Genomic DNA, 15,680 nt, shown 5'->3' on the forward strand with positions numbered 1-15,680 from the left:
ACTCCCATACACACAGCTATTCAGCTAAGAGTTAAACTATTAGCCAAAGCTCCACAGTTCCGGCTACACTGTAAACAATATCAAAACTACTTGATGGATTGATAACTGTGCTAGTGTGCTAGTCCATTCGGACAGTCACAGTACAAACACTATGAGGAAAGAGACCGCTCATTAAAACAGAAAGAAACTCCCCCCCGACATGTTTCGCCAGTAAACTGGCTTCTTCAGGGGAAATGGGCAGCAATGGACAGCTGAATAGCTGTGTGTATGGGAGTCTTCTTTCTCCCGCTATAGAGGGTGGACGTCACTTTAGTCCCCTCTGCTTTACACTGCCACGGACAGCAGTATTGAGCTATTATCAGTCCTGCTGACGGTGACACTGCTACTTACCAGTGTGAGGGTGGGAGATAGTGCACTTTAATAAGAAGCACATTTGTTGAACTTTATGTATATGTGTCTGATAGTATTTGCATGAATTGATAATTATTTTAGGTTATATAAATATTATAATTAATGTATTTGCTCTTAACTTTTATATTCTAGTCGATCAGCTATATTTTGCAATGTCATTGCTTTTTCCACAGAGATTAATAGTTTTAAAAAGATTTTTATGACCAGCCTCATCTGTGTAAGGTCAGACTAGGACATAACGACCCTGCTCATCATACTATAACATTGGGGAACAATTTTGAACATAATTTTTGATGAGTTCGATTTTTCAGCTGATTTCAAAACTGCAGTTAGTTTTCTTCTATCACATCAGTTTTTTTCTCTACAGCTTATCTTAATGCGATTACTCTAGCCTGGATCGAGGGGAGCACTCTCCTATTGGCCGAGAATGAACCTTCCTCGAGGGGTGGAGGACAACCTTGAAGACCTGCAACAGGTTGTTATTTGTTTTGTCTAGGCTATTCAGTTTATCTTTGTGAAGAATATTGAGACATGAAGAATCATTGAGTTATTACAATATCACAAACACAATTGGATCATCTGTGTTGAACATCAAATGGTATACTTCCTTCTTGGTCAGCAATGCAGATACACCAAGTATCCTTATTTTCTGTGCATGTGGGACAGCGGAATTCATGAGAAGCATTGGGTGGAGAGAAATTGGCCTCCAAGATCTGACCTCAAACCTTGTGATCCAAATATTCTACATGAGCCACTTTTTGCTAGAAAGAACATTATATTCCCACCTCTGCACATGAAACTGGGTCTCATGATGCCATTTGTTAAAGCTTTGCCAACTGAAGGAGACTGTTTCAAGTACCTGATTTTGGCATTTCCTAGCCTGTCATTTGAAATGTCCACAGATTCGGCAGCTCATCAACGATGAACATTTCATCGGGCAATGTCAGAACTCCAAAAGAATGCTTGGTTATCATTCAAAGGTCTTGTCAAGGTCTACAGATTCGGCAGCTCATCAACGATGAACATTTCATCGGGCAATGTCAGAACTCCAAAAGAATGCTTGGTTATCATTCAAAGGTCTTGTCAAGTTCCACAGATTCGGCAGCTCATCAACGATGAACATTTCATCGGGCAATGTCAGAACTCCAAAAGAATGCTTGGTTATCATTCAAAGGTCTTGTCAAGAACATTCTTGGAAATACACAAGCAAACAATTGGAGAAACTCTTGAAGAACTACAAAACGCTTGGTTGCAACATGAGCATCAAGGTGCATTTTCTGCAGAGCCATCTTGCAAACTTCCCAGAAAACCTTTGTGCAGTCAGTGATGTGCAAGGTGAACGATTCCACCAAGATTTGAAGGTCATGGAGGGATGGTATCAGGGTAGATGAAGTGTACATCTGATGGCTGACTATTGTTGGCGCATCAGGCGAGATTTTCCACAGATTGAACCCCGCAGAAAACGTTATAAGCGTAAGTTTTTACCTTAACTGCTGCCTAACTTTACTACTTGCACACAATCTGACGTCCAGTATTCTTTGTATGAACAAAATAACTTTAAATAAACATTACATTCAGGTAATTTTTGCATTATTTTTTATTGTATGTACATTTTGTATGTTTTTTTGAGTAAAAAGGAAAGGAGGGTGTCCTGTAGCTTAAAATGTTGTTGTGATAGAGAAAAACTGTGGTCACTTTTGGATTCAGAAGCCAAAAGTTAGTAAAAAAAAATTGTCAAATGTAACTCAATAAAAATTAAGTGTAAAATAAAAGTCGTTCTAAAATAAACTATAAAATGAAGAATACATAAAACATAAAAGCCATAAAATCACTTTCATTACATTATGATTTTCCTGTAGAGTCTGCTTCTAATAGAATATTTAATATTTTGCTTAGTCATATCCTGTAAAGGCATTCAGATTGCATTATTCAGGGTTATATACAGTATTCATTTATTACAATGCTATCTCACACTTCAATAGTTCTTTTTATATTGTACAGTGGTGCTTGGAAGTTTGTGAATCTTTCAGAATTTTCTATATTTCTGCATAAATTTGACTTAAAACATCAGATTATAATACGTTCTTAAATCAGATAAAGAACACCAAATCAAATAAATGAGTTAGAGTTGGTCAATTCTTTATAAAAAAAAAAATCATCCAATATCACATGTCTGTGAGTGGCAAAAGTAAGTGAACCTTTAGAATTAGCACAAAGATCGGCAACCTTCGGCACTCCAGCTGCTGTGAAACTACAACTCCCAGCATGCAAACATGCTTGGTTGTTCTTTTAACACCCATCGAAGTAAATGGAGCATTCTGGGAGTTTAAGTTTCAGAACAGCTGGAGTGCCGGAGGTTGCTCATCCCTGGATTAGCAGATGACTTGAAGGTGAAATTAGAGTCAGGAGTTTTCAATCAATGGGATCAGGTGTGAGTGGGTGACCTGTTTTAGTTAAAGAAGAGGGATTTATTAAAGTCTAATCTTCACAACAAATTTGTGGAAGTGTATCATGGCACAAACAAAGGAGATTTCTGAGGACCTCAGAAGAACAGTTGTTGATGTTCATCAGGCCAGAAAATGTTACAAAATCATCTCTAAAAAGTTTGGACTCCACTAATCCCAGTCAGATTGTGTACCAATGGAAGAAATTCAAGACCATTATTACCTTCCCCAGGATTGGTCAACCAACAAATATCACTCTAAGGACCAAGGAGTGTAATAGTCCATGAGGTCACAAGGGAACCTCTAAGCAACTAAAGATCTTTCTCACATTAGCTAATTTTAATGTTCACGAGTCACCTTCAAGAGAACATTGAAAAATAATGGTGCGCATGGCAAGATTGCAAGGAGAAAACCTCTGTTCTGGAAAACGAACATTGCTGCCCATCTGCAGGTTACTTAAAGATCACCTGGAGAAGCCAGAAGTCTTGGAACAATGTTTTGTGGATGGTTGAGACCAAAATCTTTATGGTTTAATCCATTTCCGACCTGCAGCATGCATAGCCATCGGGTTTCTGCTGTTTCACATAGCAGACACCCAGGGCTAATGTCTGCAACTGGTGATAACGCCAGTCATAGACATTTAATCCCCCAGATGCCATGGTCAATTTTAACCACAGCATCTAAGGTGTCTTTCCCTGTGAGCATGCTGCTCCTGGGGTTTAAACGACATCCTCGGTTTGAGATCGCGGAAGCCATTAATTGGTTCTAATAGACTGGAGCTTGTATAGGGCTACCAGGGCTATAAAAGGTACATTCCAATGTAGGCCTGCAGAGGGCAGCACTGCATTGGAATATACTAAATTACACATATACTACTGTATTAATTCACATTAGTGTATGTGAGAAGTAGAGATGAGCAAATTTCATATTTTGAAATTCATTCACGCTTCATTTGGTAGTAAAAGCAGAATTGCGTTATGGATTCCGTTTCCATGGACTATCACACAATTCTATAATGGAATGCATAACAGAATGCCTTTAGAGGCATTTCGTTATTCATTCTGTCATAATAGAAGTCTATGGGCAGCAAAACTGATCTGTCCTGTTTCTGTTATGCAGGGGAGTCCTCTCCTGCATAACAGAAATGGGACGGATCCGTTATGCAGGCCATAGACTTCTATTATGATGGAATGAAAAACGGAATGACTCTAAAGACATTACGTTATGCATTCCGTCATAGAATTGCGTTATGGTCCGTGGTAACAGAGTCCATAACGCAATTTTGCTTTTACGACCAAACGACGCGTGAACGAATTTCATAACATTAAATTCGCTCATATCTAGTGATTTCATGTTTCCTAGGGACAGGGGTTAAAAAAAGTTTTAAAAAAAGTTAAAAAAAAGTTTTTTAAAACATAAAAAAAATATAAAAATCTAAATCACCCCTTTCCTCCAAAAAATAAAATAAAAAATAAAGATCATATGCACCGTTGCATCCCAAAAAACTTGTACTATCAAAGTATAAATGTGTTTATCCCATATGATGAACGCCATAACAGAAAGAAAAATCTAAATGGCTGATTTGCAGTTTTTTAGTTGCTTTGCCTCGCCTCCCCCAAAAAAATTCCAGCTCCATAGATGGAAGTATAAAAAAGTTATGGGGATCAGAATATGACAATTCTAATAAAAAAATAATTAAATTTAAATTTTTCTTGTTTTTATTTTTTCAGTATTAAAACACAAGAAAAACTATATAAATGTGGTATCACTGACAATGAAGGGCACAGGTCAGTTTTACTGAATAGGTAACTTCATAAAAATGAAACCCATAAAACTATGTGCAACTGCTCCCGTCTGCCTGCCTATTATGTTGCCTGCCAACATGTACCATATGGCTGCTGCTGCCGCCACCGCAGCTGCCTCAGCTGCTACCCTTTCCAAATCCACACTGCCCTGCTGCTGCTCTGAATTTAAAGGGAGAATTTTTTTAGACTTGTTCACAACCAGTCACTCTTTCTTATGACAAGTAACACTTGTGTGTGTTGTATGGGCAGGTATTCCGACCCCGTGAAGGCATAATTTTTGGAAACTTGTTCCCAACAAGCCACTGTTTTTTCTTATAACACTGTGTGTGTTTAAAAACCATCTTCTCCCGATAAGGGACAATTTTTGGAAGCTTTGGAATATGAAAAAGCACATGTGCCGCTGCGGTGTGTTTTCAAACACGCTGTATGATAATACCGTCAAATGTGCATTTACCCACAGTTATGTATGTCACTCAGGCATCTTTTACTATTGCTGTCATTGTGTTCAAGAGCTTAGGAAAGAGCCATGCCATTGAAGTCAATGGGACAGAAGAGCTGTAATTACATGCTTGTCACTGCAATGTTACATAGTTACATAGTTAATACAGTTTAAAAAAGATATAGGTCCATCAAGTTCAACCAAGGGATAGGTGGGGATGCGAATCCCAGAAGGAAGTGAGACTCAAATTTCTACACGTTTTCATAAGCATTAATGTTATTTACTTTTAAGAATTCATCTAAACCCTGTTCCTGCTGTGACCACGTCCTGAGGAAGTCTATTCCACAGATTCACAGTTCTTACAGTAAAGAAGTTTTGATGCTTCTGGAGACTGAACTTTTTCTTCTCCAGTCGGAGGCAGTGCCCCCTTGACGTTTGAGGGCATTTTACATGGAACAGTTATTCACCGTATTTTTTCTACGGCCCATTTATACATTTGTATAGCTTAATCATGTCCCCCCTTAGACGTCTCTTCTCAAAAACTAAATAAATGTAATTATTTTAACCTTTCTTCATAACTAAGACCCTCCATGCCCCTTATCAGTTTGGTCGCTCTTCTCTGTACTTTTTCCAGCTGCAGTGCATCCTTTCTATGGACTGGTGCCCAGAACTGAACTGCATATTCCAGATGAGGCTGCACCAACGCTTTGTAAATTAGTAATATTACATCCCTGACCCGCGAGTCCATGCCTCATTTAATACGTGACAATATCCTGGCAGCCTTAGAAGCAGCTGATTGACATTGTATGCTATTATTTAATCTACCATCTACAGGGACATCCAAATCCTTCTCTATAAGTGACTCCTCCAGTGTTACATCCCCTAGGACAGTGATGGCGAACCTATGGCACGGGTGCCAGAGGCGGCACTCAGAGCCCTCTCTGTGGGCACCCGCACCCTGGAGAAAGTCTATGGTGTACCAATATGCCTTAGACTTTTCCTGCCATTCATCAGTGCAGGACATGCAATGAACAGCACAGGCAGCACATTGAATGTAGGCAGGTTATTATAGCTAAATTATAAAGTACATGAAAGATATATGATATTGGTGTTCAGGTTAATTGCCGTGTTGGCACTTTGCGATAAATAAGTGGGTTTTGGGTTGCAGTTTGGGCACTCGGTCTCTAAGATGTTCACCATCACTGCCCTAGGACATATGAATCACTGAGATTATTACTACCAAGATCCATAACTTTACATTTATACACATTGAACCTTATTTGCCAAGTTGATGCCTAATCACTCAGAGTATTCAAGTCAGCTTGTATTTTATGGACATCTTCCTTAGACTGCACAGTACTACATAGCTTGGTGTCATCTGCAGAAATAGAAATAAGGCTATTAATTCCGTCCTCAATAACATTAATAAATGAATTAAATTATAGAGGACCCAGCACGGAACCTTGGGGTCACCACTTATAACCCTGGACCATTCTGAATAGGAATCATTGGCCACAACTCTCTGGACACGGTCCTTCAGCCAGTTGCAAACTATACTTTCCAAGCCTCTAGGTCTTTAATTACCTGTGGAGGACCTAGATCCTTTTTTGAATATGGGCACCACATTTGCCTTGCGCCAATCACTTGGCACTGTACTAGTTCCTAGAGAATCTTTAAAAATTATAAACAGGGGCACAGCAATGACTGAACTGAGCTCTTTAAGCACTCTTGGGTGTAATCCATCTGGACCCGGAGCCTTGCTCACATTTACCTTATTTAACTTAGCTTGGACCATATCTACAGTTAGCCCCAGCACCACATATATCAGCTCCTTTCTCTTCTTTTGTATATAAAGAGCTAAAAAAAAAAAAACACATTTAGTAACTCTGCCTTTTCCTTATCTTCAGTGACTAACCCCCTTTTACCATTATTTAGGGACCCTACCTGCTCAGACCTTGGTTTTTTAGCATTTATATAATTAAATAATTTTTTGGGATTTATTTTGCTCTCTTTTGCCACCTGCTGTTCGTTTTTTCTTTTTACAGATTTTGTTAAGCCTTCTGTAAACTTCAAAGGCTACATCTGACCCCTCAGATTGTATTTTTTTAAATGCTTTATTTTTTTTCTTCATTTATTGCCCTTTTTACAGTAGCTGTAAGCCACGGGGGTTTTAATTTTAGCCATTTATACTTGTTACCTGAAGAAATAAAAAAATTTTGTGCAATTACTCAATGTGGATTTGAAGCTCTCCCATTTATCCTCAGTATTATTATGCGAGAGTAGCTGCTCCCAGTCTGTGCCCTGAAATGCTGTCCTCAACCCAGGGAAATTAGACTTTTTAAAATTCTGTGTCTTTGCTCTGCCTGACAGAGTTTACTTCTTATAGTTTAGGGGGAATATAATTACTGTATATTGTGGCCACTATTACCTAGTGTTTCTCGAACAGTAACATTTCCAACAAGATCTGTATCATTAGAAATGATCAGATCCAACAGAGCATCGCCCCTAGTGGGAGCTTCTATAAACTGGCCCATAAAGTTGTCCTACAGCAAGTTTATTAATCTTCTCCCCTTTGTGGTTGAGGCAGAACTATGACCCCAGTCAATGTCTGGAAAGGTAAAATCTCCCATTATGACCACTATACCAGCCTGTGCAGCTCAGTTTTTCATCGGTGTACAGTTCTGCCCAGTCTTCTCCTTACTTTCCTCACTAACCCCAGCGCCCAATAAATCCCCACTGTCCCCTCCTATATCCCACTCTCTATCTACGCCATCTACCCCCTTATTAGTATGACACCTCCCCCCCACCCTCCCCCAGATCCTACTTTAAAAGCTCCTCCAGCCATCTGACCATTTTTTCCCCCAAAGCAGTTGCACCCTCCCCATTAAGGTGCAGCCCGCCCTTACTGTAGAGCCTGTAACTGACGAGAAGTCGGCCCAGTTCTTCTTGAACCCGAACCCTTCCTTCCTGCACCAGCTTCTGAGCCACTTATTTAACTCCCTAAGCTCCCGTTGTCTCTCTGGTGATGCTCATGGCACTGGTAGTGGTAGTATTTCTGAAGACACTACCTTGGAGGTCCTGGACTTGAGCTTCTCTCCTAGTTCCCTAACATAATTTTTAAGGACCCTCCATCTCCCCCTGACTTTGTTATTGGTGCCAATGTGTACCATGACCGCCGGGTCTTCCCCAGCCCCACCCAGCAATCTGTCAATCCGATCCACAATATGCTGAAACTGAGCACCTGGAAGACAACACACTGTTCGATATTCACAGTCTCGGCGACAGATGACCCTGTCTGTCCTCCTAATAATATGGTCACAATTTATTCTCGTCAAGGGAAAATAATCAAGGGTAGTTGTAAGGTCAAAATCTCTATCACTGAAAACAACTACCTAAAATATAACTTTTATTCAGAGTTGCTAAAATGGAGATCCCTACCGGGCGGACCAAAATTAGACATGGACAAACACGGAAAATAGCAACTAAGGACCAGGCAGAGGACTGATGCTGACGGAGGAAATATGGGCAACACGTGTGGGTTTCTAACGTCTGTCCCTGCGGTGTCCCTCAGACTATCCTCAGCCCAGAGATGCACCTGGATGGTAGGAGCACTCTGTCCACGTGCCTCGGCTGCCTGTCCTTATAACGCCCTTGCTAACGGTATATAAACCCATATGGATGTCTGGGTACTTGTATACACTGATTACTAAATGAAATACACATACAAAACTTGATATCACATCACTTGACCCGACGCGTTTCCCCTTTCAATTAAAAAGGTTCGTCAGGGGACACAAGTATATAAATGTGTGTCACAGATATACACCAAATACAAAAACAAAAACAAAACAAAACTGGAGAACCCCCAAGCCAGTGCTAGGGGTAACACAATATACGTGTAGCCAATTAGCTAGATAGAGGAAGACCAGTATGGTACTTATCTGATGACGAACTTCCAATTCCTGCTCACAGACCAGGGGTGTCTGGCTTAAGGGGCTCCAGGGGGCACAAAAGATATGGCTCCAATTAGTTCATACAAACACACCTCCTTTTAAACCCGATACGGGGCGGTCCCTGATGCTATTAAGCAATCCTGAGCTGCGTAGCCTACCATGTGACCCGGTCCAGCCCACTGTCAATTGGCCAGTCGTTTTCAGATCGGGTCATACGCCATAATTAACTCTCAGAAGTATAGGTGGTTGTTGGAGTCAAAGTATATGTTCAGAGAGTATGCCCAGGAATAAAGCGATGTCGATGTGTGCTTTATTATCCATATGCCGATGTATGCATTCTTACCTGGAACGCACGCCCACCAGCAAAATGGCCGTGCGTTCCATACAGGTCCAATGGTTGGTCTGGGGACAGCCGTGCACGTCAACAAGAGGCGCACATACCGGGTCGCAGGGGGCGTGTCAAGATGGCCATGTGTTCCATCTCGGCCCGATAATGACACCGCCCCTCTCCGCTATTGAGGAGTGCGAATAGCCCAAGTGGTTAGAGACTGGGGCGACTCTATGGGTCCTGGAATGTGTTCGCATCAGCATTACTATAGAGCTGGGCTCCTGATGGTCCCCTACGACCAGCATCTGTCTGACCTTTGCTTCACTCCTTTTCCCATCCTTCCTGCAGCGTTCATCCTCCTGGTTTCTAGAAGAAACGCCCTGCTGCAGTTTTGTTGGCTTTCATCCCCAATATCAGCCAAACAGGCATATTTACTAGGGCGTTCCAGCTCAGGACTAGCCTCCCTGGCACTTTTCCCTCTACTCCTTCTTCCTACATTAATCCAACTGCTGACCTGATAGTCCTGATCTTGCACTCCTCCTCCCACTTCTATTTCACTGATGTAGAGCAGGTAAACAACTGATCAGTTCGGGTGTCGGCAGTCCTTCCCCACTGATTGATGACCTATCCTGAGGATAGGTCATTAGTATTATAAAAGTTGATAACCCCCTTAAAGGGGTTGTCTCATCTGAGACAATAGGGTATATCACTAGGGTATGCCCCCATTGTCTGATAGGTATGAGTCCCACCACTGGGACCCACTCCTATCTCCTAAATGTAGCCCCAAAAGTGGTGGAGAGCGCACTGCGCATGCCCAGCTGCCCTCTATGGGGCTGAGAAAATTGCCTCAGAGTGGTCTGTAGCAAGCCTGCTTCTTGAGGGGCAGAGGATAGCATCCATATGCACACGGTCAGGTTTCCTGATGCCGTTTCAGAAGCTAAAATATGGAGAAAGTATACAGGACAGATACAACTTCTCTATTTTGGATTTACTCCTGGCTTTGGCTTCCACAACGGCATCAGGAAACCGGACCATGTGGTTGTACCCAAATACTTTGACCGAAAGACTGACAACATTGCAAATGAAATTTTCTTCAAACAGTCAAATTTCTGTGGAAGTAATGTCTAACACAAGAAAAAACATTTTCTTTGGATGTTTGAAGTAATGTGCGCAGTTCACAGGACTTAATTGTCCACTGGGACAAGCTCTGGAAGTCACTTTGCCATCCAGCAAATATATGAATTGAAGCATGTCACTGCTTTTCTGAATCTGCATAAGGGACCAATATATGGGAGACCAATATATAGGGGATTCCTGCGACCATACACTTACTGACAGTGGAGGGGGACGGTAGCCCTCACTCATTTTAGCTGACTGAGGACTGCTCTCCCCCACCACTGTTAGTAAGTGCATAGTTGGTGGTGGTGCCCACACAGTAATAACAATCAGAGCTCACCTCCAGGCATCAGTCGCATCCATATCTTAACCCCTAATGCAGAGTAATCACATTTGGTTCCCCACCCTCAAAGTAGTCAGAAGCGTGTTCCTCATCATTCTCCAATCCACCTTCAGTAGGCTCACCATTCTCCCTCCCACCCCAGAGTAGTCAGAAGCTTGCTCCCCATCATTGCTAGCAATCACATGCAGACTCCCCATATTCCCCCAACCCCGAAGTAGTCAGAAGCCTGCTCCTCATCGTCTCGCCATCACCGCTAGCGATCACACTCACCATCCTCTCCCCCACCCCCAAAGTAGTTAGTAGCCTGCTCCCCAACATCTCCCCGTCATCTTCCCATCACCCCCAGTGGAAAAATTATCAGAAAATCACAGACTGCCAACAATTTTTATGGATAAATTGGAAAACTATAATGAATGATAAAGCTCATAAGTGATATACTGATAGGAACTATCAGCATTTACTGTGAGCTGTAAAATAATGATAATTACCACCAAAATAATCAGTAATAATAAGCATTACAAAGAGGTATACATAGTGTGTTTGATATAATTGATTGTTCTACACCCAGGCTCTCATATTGATATACCTTAATGAGCGGATGCCCCAGACTCTGGCTACCACTGGCACTGGCACTGATACCTATGCATCCTATAGGCTTTGTAATTATAGATCAAGATATACCGCATTCGCCACTATGTGTGTCTACATAGTGTAATCAATACTTCTTATGCCCTACAGGCTACACCACCAAAAAATGACTCTTGGAATCCTTGTTGGCCTGTGATACTCTGCACCCTGTGCCACTTTGCTATTTTGCTATTTTGCTATGTTTGCTTATTTTGCTATTTTTGCTCTTTTGCTACTTTGCCACTTCCGCTATTTTTTTTTAAACTACAGATAGTACTGTATTTACGGCAGCTGCTCCTCTGTATACCTCTTTGTAATGCGATCTTTGACATTAATATTTGACATTGCTATATGTGTCACTAATGGAATATACTACAAACCATATCTAGGAATGTTGAATTAAGTATGTACAAAATACCCATGTATACTATCTTTACTTTACCCCAGGCCGTGAACAAGGTCCTGTGTTAGAACCGAAACGTTGGCCAGTTTATACATCATTTATTCCTGGATGGATTGATGATTAAAAAATACAATTGATTCAACTTACAATAACGAGTGCCGTCTTTACCATATTACTCCTACTACTATTGGGCACCGTACCGAAGAAAAGAGGAGTGCCGTCCAACACAACTCTTAACAGTGGAACATGGCCGACATGCTGTCTTTACCACACGTGCCAGGGGTTGCAGACAAGTTAAACAAAAAAAAAAAAAAAACAAGGAATGCTGGGAAGTCTGTTTAATATCAGTGAGGGAGGAAGTAGCTATCTTCTCCTCATACTGGTAGAAGTTGGTATAGATGGTTATTAGGAGGTTTCTGGTCTGTGTTCCTTAGGATATAAGGGAAAAAGTTTTAGGGAACTAGTCTGTCCCTGTATTGCCCTAAGAGAGGTACTGCACTGGCCCTATGGACCTACAGGTGAAACTCGAAAAATTTGAATATCGTGCAAAAGTCCATTTATTTCAGTAATGCAAATGAAAAGGAATTAGAATTTTGTGAAAAGGTTCAATATTCTAGGCTCAAAGTGTCACACTCTAGTCAGCTAATTAATCCATACCCCCTGAGCAAAGGGGACCTGAGATTGTGACTTTGGGGTTTTCATAAGCTGTAAGCCATAATCATCCAAATTATAACAAATAAAGGCCTGAAATATCTCCCTTTGCCTGTAGTGAGTCTATCTCATATATTATATATCACCTTTTAAGTTGCATTACTGTAATAAATGAATTTTGCACGATATTATAATTTTTCGAGTTTCACCTGTATATATGGAGAACCGTCCTGACAAGGGCGACCCTATCCGGAACCTGTCTTTACAGCAAATTGCCCTAGATCTATATCTAGGGCTATTTATTAGAAGTTGGTATAGCAGGCATCTTGGGACATGACAGCTGGACAACAAAAGAACTGATATTTCTCGCTAACAAATGTAGCATTGTATTTTACATCCGGAGAGATGTTACATTGTTTCTGTTCCAGCCTCTGGAAATAATGTATAGTATGCTATATAATACGGTATACGGGCAGAAGCGTAAAGCAATTATCAAGAAAAGGACTATAATAACGCCATAACTGTTCTTTATGTCTGTGGGATACAATGGACGTACGTTACAAATCTTTCTCACAGACTCCTTCTTTTACACGTCGATGTGGAGCTGTATAACGTGAGATGTAACATCTGCCGCTATTACCGTAAACGTCTCCAAAATGTTTCCTTGTTTCTTTTGCAGAAGGAAATGATGGCACTCGCTCCTTGTAATTCATGTTCTGCCCGTCGTTCCCGTGCATTATGAAAACCACAATTATCCTAAACCAAATTGCCAGTCGTAGAGTAGATAATTGCCTTACATAACACTACAATAAACATTGTGACAACTCACCAATAGAAGCTGAGAAGAAGTGATGTGATAAAGCGCCATGAAATCAGAACAGGCAGATACAGAAAAGTAAAGCAAAAACAATGTTGATGAATAATCACTTTTGTAATATATTAGTAGAAGATACCATCTCAAAAGCCAGGACCAACCCAGAATGAAAGGTCTATTGTGCTACCAGTCCTCTGGTATAGTCCACGTGTCATATACTCACCTCCAGATCCAGCATTGTTTCAGCCACATCTGGAGAAAAGCAGCTGCCTGGACAATCAAAGAGTAGAGGAGCCATATTTGAAACAGTAGTCCAGTGGCTTAGAAGACTTACCTTAGCTAGGTTTATGTTTTTTCTAGAGTTAGTATTTTACTCCCTATTTGACCCAGCTCCTTTTGCCTCCTCATGCCTGCGATTCTGCTCTGCAACATCACCATTACTGACCACTTGCTTGTCTGACTACTTTTCCTCTTGGACCATATACTTAGCTCTGCTACACCTATGTCACTAAACAATCACTTGTATAACTTTTTCTAAACTACCTGCCACTGTACCGCCTACCTAGCATTTTCTTAATTCTTGTATATTGAACGATGTGCTCCACCCCTGGTGCCAGATCTTCATTTCTGACTTATGAGGGCTACTTCTGAACTTCTCATCTATTATGGTGACTTTACATTTGTCTTTGCCCATAGTATCCATGCTTCCAATTGTTCTCTTTGTGTCTTACTCCACTCTGTTAACAACTTTCCATAGAAGTAACCAATGGACTAGCAAGAGGCATCCAAATCCTAAATGAGTATCACAACCCTAATCAAAGTCATGGTAAATCGGGGTTCTATAGGTGAAATTGTGCCATCCATTTGGTTCTTAGATATCAGATCATTACACCATTGTTCCAATACAGCCCTCATGGACACCTCTAGTTCATGCTACTTGAAAAGTACTGAAACCTTGTTACAGTTTATTTGCCCACCCTAAAATGATATATTCTCAACATTGTGTTAGAAGATTGCTAACAATGGAATTTTTCTTAAAGTAGGGGTTGTCTCATCAAGATAGCAACTTCAGGAAAAATAACTTCCCGGAGATCAGCTTATTATCATGGGTCTGGCACCTTGGACCTCTGGTGGCCAGGCTTTCAAGGATCACTGTTAGAAAACTTTGCATTACATAGCTCTCTCTTCTGATTCATACACAAAAGGTTTGCTCTATGACATCAGTGACATATTCAGGCAGAACTTTTAGGGGATACATTTGCATTTTCACAACACAATTATAGAAAAGTGTCCTACTTAAATTTACCAGCTGATTTATCTTTCCTTACAGCCATATGCAATTCAACTGTAATTGACACTTCTCCAATTGTCCTTCAAAAATATACAATTAGGACACAGAGAAGGGTTATATGGACATAGAAGATGTAGAAGGGTTATATGGACATTGGGAGAGCATATGGATAGAACTAATTGCTCACTAATATATTCTGGTCTAGTCTACCCGTCCAAGGTGGTAATCATACACATACGAGCACATTCGGGATCCAATGGGGTTTCATCATGGTTTCATGCCTACAATTCTGTTTTTGAAGATGGAATGGTTGATGGATACTCCAACAAACACCAAGAATTATTGCGTTGTTGGAAATAGTCCCAGTGAGGAGGCCTCATTTATATTTTTGACATGGGGCCTCCTTTGCTGTGGGGACACATGGTCAACCTCAGGGGAGAATGAGCTGTGCAGTTGCATATGACGTACTGCACGTTAGTACTGAAGGGGTCACCACCACCGCTGGTGGACTGGGCACCGCTGATCCCACTCTTCGAGTTGCTGTGGCTTCATTCCCTAACCCTAGTTTATCAATTGTACAGTGTTTTTAAGCAGTTGTCTAGCAATGTTATTTGGGAACTGTGTGGTTGTATTATTTAGGCAATAGATAGTAAATCCTAAGAGTGACCCGGTGTGGACATTCCTGTATTTAGGTTCCTGTGGTCAGTATTATATGGGCATTTAAATTCTGTTACAATTTATTCCTCCATAAGGGCCTGTTCACATACAGAATTTTACCACGGATTAGTGGTTTAATGTCACGACCATGCCAAGAAGAGCATGGTGTCTGGGTGGACACTGCTAGAAGTCACGATGGGTGTCCGCATTTAATGGGGCTAAACTGTGAGCAGATCCGCCGCATTCAAAGTGATAAGACGTGGTGGAGTTGGACAGTGTCAGTGTGAATAGGCCCAAAGTGTTGCCATCAGTAATACAGAGTAATGCCCTATTCACACGACAATGTTTTGGTCATTGATTTCCATCAGTGATTGTGAGTAGGGATGAGCGAATCGACT

This window comes from Bufo bufo, chromosome 2 (genome assembly GCF_905171765.1).
Source record: "Bufo bufo chromosome 2, aBufBuf1.1, whole genome shotgun sequence".
Lineage (NCBI taxonomy): Eukaryota > Metazoa > Chordata > Amphibia > Anura > Bufonidae > Bufo > Bufo bufo.